Source organism: Candoia aspera, chromosome 1 (genome assembly GCF_035149785.1).
Source record: "Candoia aspera isolate rCanAsp1 chromosome 1, rCanAsp1.hap2, whole genome shotgun sequence".
In the NCBI taxonomy this organism is placed as follows: domain Eukaryota; kingdom Metazoa; phylum Chordata; class Lepidosauria; order Squamata; family Boidae; genus Candoia; species Candoia aspera.
This window is the reverse complement of record NC_086153.1, coordinates 96969057-96981026: the sequence shown is the minus strand read 5'-3', so window position 1 is coordinate 96981026 and position 11970 is coordinate 96969057. Positions and strand designations below refer to the sequence as shown.

Sequence of the window (11970 nt, the reverse complement as noted above, 5' to 3'; positions counted from 1 at the left end):
CCAGGCATTTCTATAAAAATAAATGTATTTACAGAAAGCACAAAAACATTTTTTTTACAAGCTGTGCATTCACATGCACTCAGAGAGGACTGAGCTGAGAGGCTGCATGTAGAAAGGAAACAGAAACTGAAACAAGTCCAGGCAAGGTTCTTCCCCTAGGCAATGCAGCTTTTAACACTCAAATTGAGGACAACCAGGTTTGACCTATTCACCCTGCCGATACTTAAGGAAGTACTCAATTACCATGGTAACATTAATTTCTGTAGCAGAAAACAATATACCAACAGATTTCACCAATTTTTGGAAGGTCAGTAATGAGGATGCTAACCCAGTTTTGAGAAAGAGGCTATTCCAAAGTATAGGGGCCATGAGTAGCAACTCTGTGAGCCTTGGCCTTCTTTGCTTCATGAAACTGGGGGACTGCCAAAGTGTATGCACTGGGCAAGCCAGATGGATTATATTCTACACAGGGAAGGTGGCCTGCATGTACCTAGGAGTCAAGCCATTTGGGCATTATCAATTTTAACCAGCACTTGGAATATTACCCAGTACCCTACTGATCACCAATGTTACAGCCACATTATAATGTCACATGATTATGGTGAACCTGGTTTGCCAAGACACAAGCCGCTGCATTTTGAACCGGTTTCCAACTATTCTTTGAAGACCTGATGAATGGTGATCAGCGTATGAATTAATGTTACCACCATTATGACTTGTCAACTAGGTCAATAGTATCACCACCTATCTGGGAGGGTGCTGGATGCAACTCCTTGTTGTAAAATTCTAAAAACTCCAGTACTTGTACTGCTATTATTAAGATGGAACAGAAATGTTGTAACTAGTTTTAATGGCATTGTTCTGGTTTAACATTGTTATCAATTGCTATGTCATTTTTAACCAAAGAATAACAGAAGCAATTAAGTTGTTCAAGTTAAAGTATTCCTGACAGATCTGTGTCACACCCAGTGAAAGGAAGCTCATCATGGGGACTGTACTTGCTTCAAGATGATTAGGAAGAACTGCCTTCAAAAGTGTTAGAAAGTAAGGGTAACACCTTTTGCTTTTGAAATAAGATCCTGCTGCTTTAAGGAGTCAACTTATTAAAAGAGCAACATGTTTTATACAACTTGAAGCATATACAGTCATATCCATCACCTCCTTCAATAATGCTTTATAGTCACTAGATTTGTATGTTACCATGTATTTATGACGTTGCATTGTTTTATCATACATACTATATCAAGTTGTTTTTGTTTTTTTTGAGCTGTGACCTTGGAACCTTATCAGAATTCCTCTTACAGTGTAAGGTTGAATAGAGTTATTCAGAAGTCTCTGTTCAACTTATCTATGAATATAGGATGATTGTATGAATTTCTGAACCTCAGTTAGAAACTTCTTTCAATAATGCAAGTCCCCTTGGCTTGCTTTAAAAAAAAACTGTGTTTGGTGTGCCAGTCTGTAAATCTTTTGCAATTTTGCCGTGGTTCTCCTCTTTCCTCAGTGGCCGATTCCAGGCAGTGTTGTTGAGGGGCATAAATCAAGCCCTAGGCCCTTGCAGTGTGGGGTGCCTCAGGGCTCAAGTCTCTTGCCTCTCCATATCAACATGAGACAGCTGGGAGAGGCCATCCGGTGGCACAAGGTACAATATCATCAATACCCTGTTGATACTCAGCTACACATCTCCATCCTAGCTAACCAAGTGATGCTGTCCCAGTCTTGGCCTAGTGCCTGGAGACTGAAAGGGTTTGGATGGGGTGGAACTAGCTTTGACTCAACCTTAGCAAGATGGAGTGGCTCTGGGTTTTGTGTCCTCCTGGGTCTATTGATATGTCGTATTTGACTCTTGCCTGCATAGCATACCCTGGACAGAGCTGGTATACAAGTTGAAGGTCTTCCCAGATTCACAGCTTCTGCTTGAGAAGCAGGTGGCAGCTGTAGCTCGGAGGGCCTTTGCACAAATCCATCTGGTGTTCCAACTGCATCCATTCCTGAACTGAGAGGTCTTGCTCACATGCCCTGCTCACTCCCTGGTTGGATTACTGTAATTTTCTCTATATGGGGCTGCCCTTGAAGACCATCTGGAAATTACAGCTGGTCCAGAATGCAGTGGCATGTGCAGTACTGGGTGCTACATGGTTTGCCCATATTACACTGCTGCTGTGCAAGCTGAACTGACTTTTAGTTTCTTTCCAGGTAAATTCAAAGTGCTGGTTATCATCTGTAAAGCCCTAAATGGCATGGGACCAGTTTACTTGCAAGAGTCCCAGAAGGTATCTGCCCATCCCACCATGTTAGATAGGGTGGAAATGCTCCAGGCCCCTTCTCTTAAATGCTGTCATCTAGTAGGGTCTTAGGAAGCCCACCTTCTCTGTATCTGTCCCTGCCCTGTGGAACCCCTTCCCCCCACAAACATTAGGGTTGGATAACCCTGGAGCCCAGCAAGATGGTACAGTATGCCATGACTTTTTTACTGAGTTTTTATTTTGATTGTTGCGGTGGTGGGGGAGATGTTTGCTGTTTTTATTGTTTTGTGGGCTGCCCAAGGTTGTGGTTATAATATGGGTAGCTATGTAAGTCTTTTAAATAAATAAATAATTTGTGTTAAAAGGCAGATTGCCTGTGTTGAGCCATGTGGGAATTGGTGTTCATGTCCTTCTATGGAAAACTGCACCAGATAAAAGAGGAAAGGTCCCTGTTTCAACTTAGTTAGGTCCATTCAATGTTATTGCTATTTGCTACAGACTGTTGGAGAAAATATCATCAAAACAAAATCAACAATGGTAACATATATGAATATTTGTAGCAATCACTTAACAGCATAACTGTATAAAATCGTTTTTCTTCCACTAGAGAAGAATCTTATTAAAACAAGAATATAAAGAAGATGCTAGAGCTGCTGAACACTGTGAATAATACAGTTCAGGCTCTGTTCGTGACTAATGCAAAGCATGCTAGTCTGCATATTACTCTTCAGTCCTTCCCAAATATTAATATTAGCCATAAATGTACTACTAGAGAAAGGATTGGGCTGGTCACATGGGAGGGGGAAACAGCCGTCTAAATTTCCTCCTCCTCCTCAGCAGTCCTGCTGAAGACCTCCAGTTTCCTACTATCATTGGCAAAAGGAAACTAGTGTCTTGGGTGAGGTCACTAGATAGGAGATGCTATGAAGCTTCTTCCTCTCTGCCACAGATCCTACAGTATTTAAGATGGATGGTTTTCAATAACTGCCAGTAACAGTGGGAAATTGCAATCCCAGGATTGTTGGGAGGGAAGAGAAGAGACAAGGTTTCTCTTTCCTATCAACCCTACTTAAAACTGCTGCCAGCAGCAATGGAGAAACCATTATTTGTCTGCAACAGCCAATTGATGAGCAATCAGCTGAGGAAAAGGAGGTGGGCACTGGCAGACTCTGAAGATTTCATCATGTAGCATACAGGTTACAGCTTTCCTACCCATGGATGGTTTTGGAGGTCCATGAGAAACAGTCTGCCTGACAAAAATGAGACTTCTTGAGCTTTCCTTGCCTTTTGGTATAAGATGCAGTGGAAAATACAAAGACATGAATCGCCACTATTTCCACTTGCAACTGAGAACTTTAGAGCACAACCCAAACCAGGATAATAATGTCCTTCCAGAATACCAGAAGACATAATTTAGATACAAAGTGCTGTGTAAGCTTTCCCCAAGTTAAAAGGGTCAAAAGGTAAAATAATTTTCTCAATTATAAGTCTTAAAATGACAACAGCACAGAGAAGAAAGTTCATTTTTGAATCTCAGCCAGATGAGACTGAATTTCAATGTCATGAGTCTAATCAGAAGCAAAGATTTAGCACTATCCTTTGCTCCTGATGTCAGCAGGCTAGACTGCTGTAAATAAAGGGGGAAGGAGGAACCAGATATAACATTGCTTAACTCAAACCAAGACTATTTTAAGAGACATTTCTTAGAAAATCTGATTTTTCGGGACAAAAGGATTTCTCTGAAGTGAATGAATAAGGAGCAAAATGACCTTGACAAGCTTGAACACTGGGCCAAATCAAACAGGATGATGTTCATTGGTGATAAATGTAAGGTACAAAACATATCAAATACATAGTTACAGGACTTGGGAGACCTGTATCTGAGAAGGTCCTAGGAGTCCTAGTGGACCACCAGCTGAATATAAGCAAATAGTGTGATGCAGTTGCTAAAACGACCGATATGTGCCTGGGCTGCAATAATGGAAGCATCAAAAGCAAAGAATTTTGGGAGACGATACTGGAAGAAACAAAGCAAATCTTTTAGAGCTAACAAGCAGACCCAACTTCATACTTACTAATGGTGCCAAAATTCTGCAGAACCTCTCCACAATTTGACATCATAGAGTACTGGAAACAACCACAAAGCAAAACAGGTGCTACACTCTTCCTGTAGAAACATAATACTGGTGATAGCCTGAAAAGAAGGCAATGTGTGTTACAGTCTGAAGATACAATGGATGTTACAGGCACAAAATTGTCTTGATCTGGGGACCTGAAACCTTAATGGAAGAATCAACACTTTTTAACCTTAGGTAGTTGTAGCTCTAGTAGCTTAACAGTCTGAGGTCTTTTCTGAGCTTCTGGTTTGTTTGCTTTTTTAATTCTGAGCAGGGTTCAATGGGTGGTCCATGCACATTTTTCTCATTGCATCTTGCTGGCATCTTCTTTGGATGGCCAAGCCAATTTCCTGCTGGCCCAGGTCAGGTGACAAAATCTTGGCTGCCCAATATCTTGCTCAGATTAGTGATCTGAGACTCTTGCACTTCATTGTATTGGGGGTGGCCAGCTCCCCCATTGGTTGGCATTCCTGGTAATGCTGACTCCCGGGTCATGGGCTGTTCCCACTCCCCTGGAGAAGAAAATGTCAATCCACTCCAGGATTCTGCCAAGAAAACCAAATGGATATTCACAATGTCAATATCTATGATTCTGGATGAGCCCCTCACCAAAGACCAGAAAGCAAATGAGAGTAGCACTGGTATTTATGATGTCATTAGATTAAAGCCAAAAGGACATCCAGTTGATGAGGTCGCCAAGAGGCAAAAGGCAAGTTTGATACTACAAAGATATGTATACCATTAGTAATGGAATGTCGGAACCATAAACCAAGGCAGACTTGATGAGGTCACAGCAGAAATGTGAATACTAATATTCCTTGAACTGAAATGGACAATCCTTGAACTGAAATGGACTGCAACAAGCCATTTCACATCTGAGGAGCACCACTTTTATAGTGGACAAGAAAACAGTAGAAGAAATGGAGTAGCTACCATTATTAAGAGAAAAATACTAAAGTCAGTTCTCAGATACAACCTTCAAAAAGACAGGGTGATCTCAATTTTTGTGCAAGCTTTGCAGTATAATGGCTACTACCACAGGTGCAGGGGAAACTGATAGTGAGCAGTTTTGTGCTGATTTGCAACAACTTTTCAATATAGCACCCAAAAAAGACATTATACACATTACAGGTGACTGGAATGTTAAAATTAGAAGTAAAATAGTATTAGAAATAATGGGAAAATTTGGCCTTGGTATATGAATTGAAACGAGTTATGCCAGGATGATTCAATCATCATAGCAAATACCATTTTTCAACAACCTAAAAGTTGATGGAAACAGTTCAATGGATAACATTAAAATTTACTATATACAGCCCTTTATAAGCAAAGATGGAGGAGATGCTGAATATAGCTCAGATCATAAACTATGATTTTGATTTAAGTGCCACAAAGTTGGTGTGACTTAACCTGGCCTTTAGGTCTCTCACAGTGCATTTCCTGCTGTTATAATCTTGACCATCCCCCTTGTTGATCACCCTCTTCTTCTATTCCCTTCCCTTTTTCCAAGCATTATGGGCTTCTCACGGGAGCTGGATCTTCGCATAATATGTCCAAAATATGATTCATTTGTGCCTTGAGTGAAAATTAGGGATCAATTTGTACTATGACCTATTTGTTTATTTTCCTGGCTGTTTATGGTATTTTCAAGGGTCTTTTCCAACACCAAAAGCATCAAAGCTTTTTCTTTCCTGCTGCTTCAAAGTCCAACCTTCACATCTATAGACTATACAGGGAAAAATGTTGTTTGCATGATTCTAACCTTTTTTAAGTTATCATGGCATCTGGATATCTTTTCCAAGGCCTTCATTACTATCTAACCAAGTGCTGCTTTGTTGCATATTTCTTGATTGCTAATTTATTCATTCTTGATAGAATGAATACCTGTTATTCCTTGTACCTGTTATTAGTCTGATCTTCTTTACATCTAATCACAGTTCCATTTTTTTTACTCCTTGATTTTCATGACAAGAGCTTGCAGATTGCTCGCCTTTTCAGCTGTCAGAGTAATGTCATCAGTAAAGCACAGGTTATTGATATTTCTTTCTCCACTTTTAAAACTACACTCACTTTTTTCCAAACCAGCTTTCCTCAATATATATTCAGAATATAGTTTGAATAAATAAGGGGAGAGTATATAGCCTTGTCCCACTCCTTTGACAACCAAAAGCCAGCCTTTTTCACCATAGACCAGACTGTGGCTTCCCACCCTGTGTGTTATATTTGTTCGTTCATTCATTCATTCTACATGGCTGCCAATCTCAAACATATGACTCTGGTGAGCTAACAGGAAATAAAAACAAGATAAAAAACATCATAGCAAAACAATAAATAACAAACATAGGAGCCAAAATGAAACCAAACAACACAATCAACATAACCAAGATATACTGTAGGCTCAACCACACACCCTGGATCCCAAGTTCAGAAACAAAATCAGGTCTTTAGGGCCATATGGAGGGTCAGTAGGGTTGGGGCAAGTCTAATCTCCAGGAGAATGACGTTTCAGAGAGTGGGCATCATGACAGAAAAGGTTTTCCTCTGGGAACCCACCAGATAGCACTTGCTAATGGATGGGGCCCGAAACATGCCTTTCCGGGTAGTTCTCACAGGATGGATAGATACGACTGGGGAGACAGCCCTACAAGATTCTGCATGAGAATAATGAGATAATGATAACAATAATAGTCTGCAATTTCCATTTTCCTAATGATATCCCATAGCTTGACATAATCAACACAATCAGTCAATGGAGTACATACTGGTTACGTTTTTGTATTCTTTGGCCTTCTCAATTATCCAGCGGGCATAAACAATAATGTTTCTTGTTCCTCAGTTTTTTCTAAAGCCAGCTGGAACATCTGGTATCTCCCTTTCCATGCAGGGCTCTACTCTGCATTGGATGATCCTAAGCATTATTTTGGTAGCATGTGAAATTAAGAATATTGTGTGATAGTTTGCACAAACTGTTAAGACTCCTTTCTTTGGTATTGGTATGCAGACTGATCTCTTCCTATATGTTTGGTACAGTGTGGTTCTCCAGATTTGATGTACTTTGGTTAAAACTTTTACTGATTCTTCTTCTGTTGCTTGCCATATTTCTACAGATATTTCATCAATTTCTAAAGCCTTCTGACTTGGTAATGACTGGGGTGCTGATCTAACTTCATCTTCTCATCCAAGAGATTCTTGTACATAGGGAATATCTTCTAAGGTATCCTAGATGTTGACATTCCTTTGTTACAGAATTTCAGTTTAGTCCTTCTATCTCTATTTGATAATAGTAGTAATAATGTGGTAATAATGAAGCTGAAGCTTAAATATTTTGGAGCCGTAAGAAAGGGACAAGAGAAAATCAAAGTCAGTAGATACTATCACTGATACCATGAGAAACAATCGTTGATAGATAGCCCTGGAGAACTGTCACCCATCAGATCATGAGGGGGCAGAACCAGCTGAATGAATGAATGAACAACAACAAAGCTAGTTTAGTCCAATAGGACTGTTACTACTCACCACAGAATCTTTTTTTTTTTGGTCAGGGCCCACATTGGAAGGTTGATCATGCACATAATTACAAAAATTACTTCTGTTGTTTTTATTTGAAGAAGATATTATTATTTCCACAACAAAATGATGTTCATTCACATATGATGTACATGATTATTTAATTAAGACCATTGTCTAGTGTTTAAAACAACCAATTATGCCATTGATTATGGCTTTTCTATTTTCAGAGGCAATGTAAGTATAAAATGGGTCTAGAATGAGCCTGCTTTACTCAGTGGACTTAATTTTATATATACTTTTTTCATCAGGGTAGAATCCAAGGCCCTTCTCAGCTCTGCTACTTAACATTTCTTGTGTGACATTTAGGAGTAGACATTTCTCTCTCCATGCTAATCTCACCCAAAAAAAGACTGAAGCAAAGTTGGATTTTAGCTTCCCTCCTTTTCAACTTCTATATTAATACTATAATCCAAACTTAGAAAAACTGAATTGTAGGCTAAAAAATTGGCTAATAAATTGATCTGGATCCTTCTTTATGCTGACGATGCAGCCACCCTTTCCACAACACAAGTAGGCTTAAAGGGGAACCTTATTGCCTTATCTTACGGTAAGACACGTACATTATTCTCAGCCCTAAGGAGTGGCCTTTACCTGAAGACTTGCTAGCCACATTTACTATAGGAAAATAAGAAATACATCCATAGAACACACAAAGGCCTTTAAGTAGCTGATAATTATTTTTCAATCTTCTTATAAGTGTACCGACTGATTGGTCAATGAGTATAACAGTCCCCATATTTAAAAACAAGGGCAACCCAGCCAACTGCGCCAATTACCACCCAATTCGCCTCTTGTCCCATACTATGAAGATCTTGGAAAAAAATTTGGACCAGCGCATTCGCAACATCGTCCAGCTTGCTGTCAATGTGGCTTCATCAAAGGATGTGGGACTACCAATGCCATTTTTGGAGCTCGCCAGCTTATAGAGAAACACTGAGAGAAGACCCAACCATTGCACATGGCATTCCTAGACTTGGAAAAGGCTTTTGACTATGTTTCATGCCAACTGATTTGGTATACCCTCCGTGATCACGGGGTGCCTGAATTACTAATCGACTGGGTCAAAATGCTACACAAGAACACTAGTAGCCTTGTGTGATGCTCAGCTGGCCTCTCTGACAGTTTTCTGGTGATGGTCAGAGTACACCAAGGGTCCGCGCTGTTGCCGCTCCTATTTATATTAGTCATGGATACCATCACATGAGACCTGCAGCGAAATGCACCCTGGACCATACTCTACACTGATGATGTCATGCTTGCTTCTACTGTAGTGGCAAATACAGGCATGGAATGACCGCCTCAGCCATTCTGGACTCCACCTGAACATAAAGAAAACTGAGTACCTAGAGACTGTAACCACCTATGGGATGCTCCAAATAAATGGAGAAAATTTAAAGAAGGTACCTTGGCTTCCATCTCCAAGGTGACAGTGGCATCAGCGGTGATGTGCGAGCGAGGGTGAATGCAGCCTGGTTGCACTGGCGAGAACTCACCAGTGTGCTTTGTGACAAACAAATACCAACCCGTCTCAAATCTAAGATGTATAAGACGATTTTTCGCCCTGTGGCACTGTATGGAACCGAGTGTTGGGCAGCAACAAAGGATATAGACAGCTGCTTCCATGTTGCAGAAATGCATATGCTCTGTTGGATATCGGGCATCTCCCTGCTCGATCACATCACAAATGATGCCATCCAACAACAACTAGGCATGTCATTAATTACAGAGAAGATGAGAGAAAGCCGGCTTCGTTGGTGTGGACATGTCCTTAGAGCGGAACCTTCCACTGTCGGCAAATATGTGAGTGACCAAAACAGAGATGGCCAGACTCCATCAACAAGGACATGCACATTGAGGGTCTGCACCCTGAGGATGCAGATGATCAGGCAAAGTGGCATTTCAGGATCTGAAAAGCAGACCCCGCAATAGTGGGAAAATGCTAGGAAGAAGAAGAATTATTTTTCAATCTTCTGCCTGGAGGAACAAATAAAAGCTTTCAGGCTAATACAATTCTCTGTTTCACCAGCAGCAGGGATTATGTACCTGCTGCTATAAATATCTATACAAACATGAGCAGCCTTTTGTTTTATGGCTCCCAGAGTTGCATTTACTCAGCTCATACAATACCCACTGAAGCAGTCCAATCCACATGTTTAAGCTCTCTACTTGCAGTGTAAAAACTCAGCACAGAGGAAATAGTTCAGCTATATGAAGGTGAGCTATTCCACAGAAAGGCGAGGGGGGAGGAACCACTAAGAGGGCCCAATTCCCACCAGTGAAGAGGCCCAGTCCCCTTAGCTGAACATACTTTCCCTTCAGACTATGGCCTTCAGGGAAAAGATCCTTAGAGGAGCCAGGGGTGAGGAAGCTGAGAGTGGAGCCTGTGTGCAGATCTTCATCCCATCAAATTTTAACTGTGGCAAGTGTGGGCTGAACCAGGGCTACCAAATCCAGGCTGCAAAAAATCCAGATGACCACCAGATGGCAGCAGAGAGTAGCACAACACTCTAAGCAGAGCATCTGAAAACAGCTAGTGGTTACTGTGAAAAACAAATGGTCCAGATGCTTTAAACTTCCTTCATGCCCCTCAGCCTTTGGACTTGTTAGTATTTGGGGACATTTTTTTTCTTTTCTTTTATGAAGATGAAGAAAGCATTATAAAGAATTGTCGCAAAATTCTTTATGAGAGCCCCAGAGTGCATAAGCTCACATCACACATGTAGGCAGGACAGGATTTGTGTGTGTGTGTTTGTGTGTAAATGGGTGGGTATTTATGTAATTAACTACTTCCCAATTTTATAGAAAGAGTAATAATGGAATATAAGAGATTAAAGTGATTAAAGGCACCAGGCTAGAATTTGGGAGACTGGGTTCTAGTTCCACCTTAGGCACAAAGCCAGCTGGGTGATCTTGGGCCAGTCACTCTCTCTCAGCCCCAGGAAGGAGGCAATGGCAAGCCACTTCTGAAAAACTTTGCCAAGAAAACTTCAGGGACTTGTAGTCACCAGGAGCCAAGACTGACTTAAAGGCATAAAAGGTAAAGGTAAAGGTTTCCCTTGACATGAAGTCCAGTTGTGTCCGACTCTAGGGGGTGGTGCTCATCTCCGTTTCAAAGCCAAAGAGCCGGCGTTTGTCCGCAGACACTTCTGTGGTCATGTGGCCAGCATGACTAAACGGAACGCCATTACCTGCCTGCCGAAGTGGCACCTATTAATCTACTCACACTGGCATGTTTTCGAACTGCTAGGTTGGCAGGAGCTGGGACTAGCAATGGGAGCTCACCCCATCACGTGGATTTGAACCGCCGACCTTCCGATCGGCAAGCTCGGCAGCTCAGCGGTTTAACCTGCAGTGCCACCGCGTCCCCTCTTAAAGGCATACACACAAACAAAAATGGATATGGAGAAGGGTGTTATGAAGTCAGCTTGAAACTCCGCATATGAATATAAATTTAAAAGACAAATTATAGAGATGTAGAAATAAACTGAATCAGACCACTGGGGTTGTAAACTATTAATGATTATATTCACTTACACCTGCCAGTTGGTGTTCAGTCTGTTTTTAGAACATCTCACTAGTATTTCATAATTGTTATAGTTGTTTTCCTCTTTCTAATATTGTTGGCCATTTTTCAACAAACTAAATTACTTAAACACCAACAGATAATATTCCTAGATTATTTATACATATACCACTTATTTTCCATTCCAGTTTTGGAGGAAAGAAACAGGAGTATATTTCCACATGTATTGATAATAATAAATTGAGAAATATATCATTAGAAATATATCATTAGAATTCAGGTAGATGTTTTCAGGATGAGAGACAGATTCTAGTCCATCCTCAGCTATGGAAGTTCACAGGCCAGTCACTCACTCTACAATGAAGCTATCTCACAAGGCTATGTTGTGAGGAAAAGTAAGAGGAGAGAGTGCTATACTGTATATACTGCCTTGAGTTCCTGAATGAAAGGTGGGATATAAATCAAATAAGTACACAAATTAGAAAGACATGGCATATGTAAATTGGAGAAGATA

General features: G+C 40.8%; 1 pseudogene; it reads left to right on the top strand.

Annotated features, from left to right (window-relative positions):
* Positions 1 to 8649: 8649 nt before the first annotated feature.
* LOC134491808 (uncharacterized) lies at positions 8650 to 9882 on the top strand (annotated as a pseudogene).
* The last annotated feature ends 2088 nt before the right edge of the window (positions 9883 to 11970 follow it).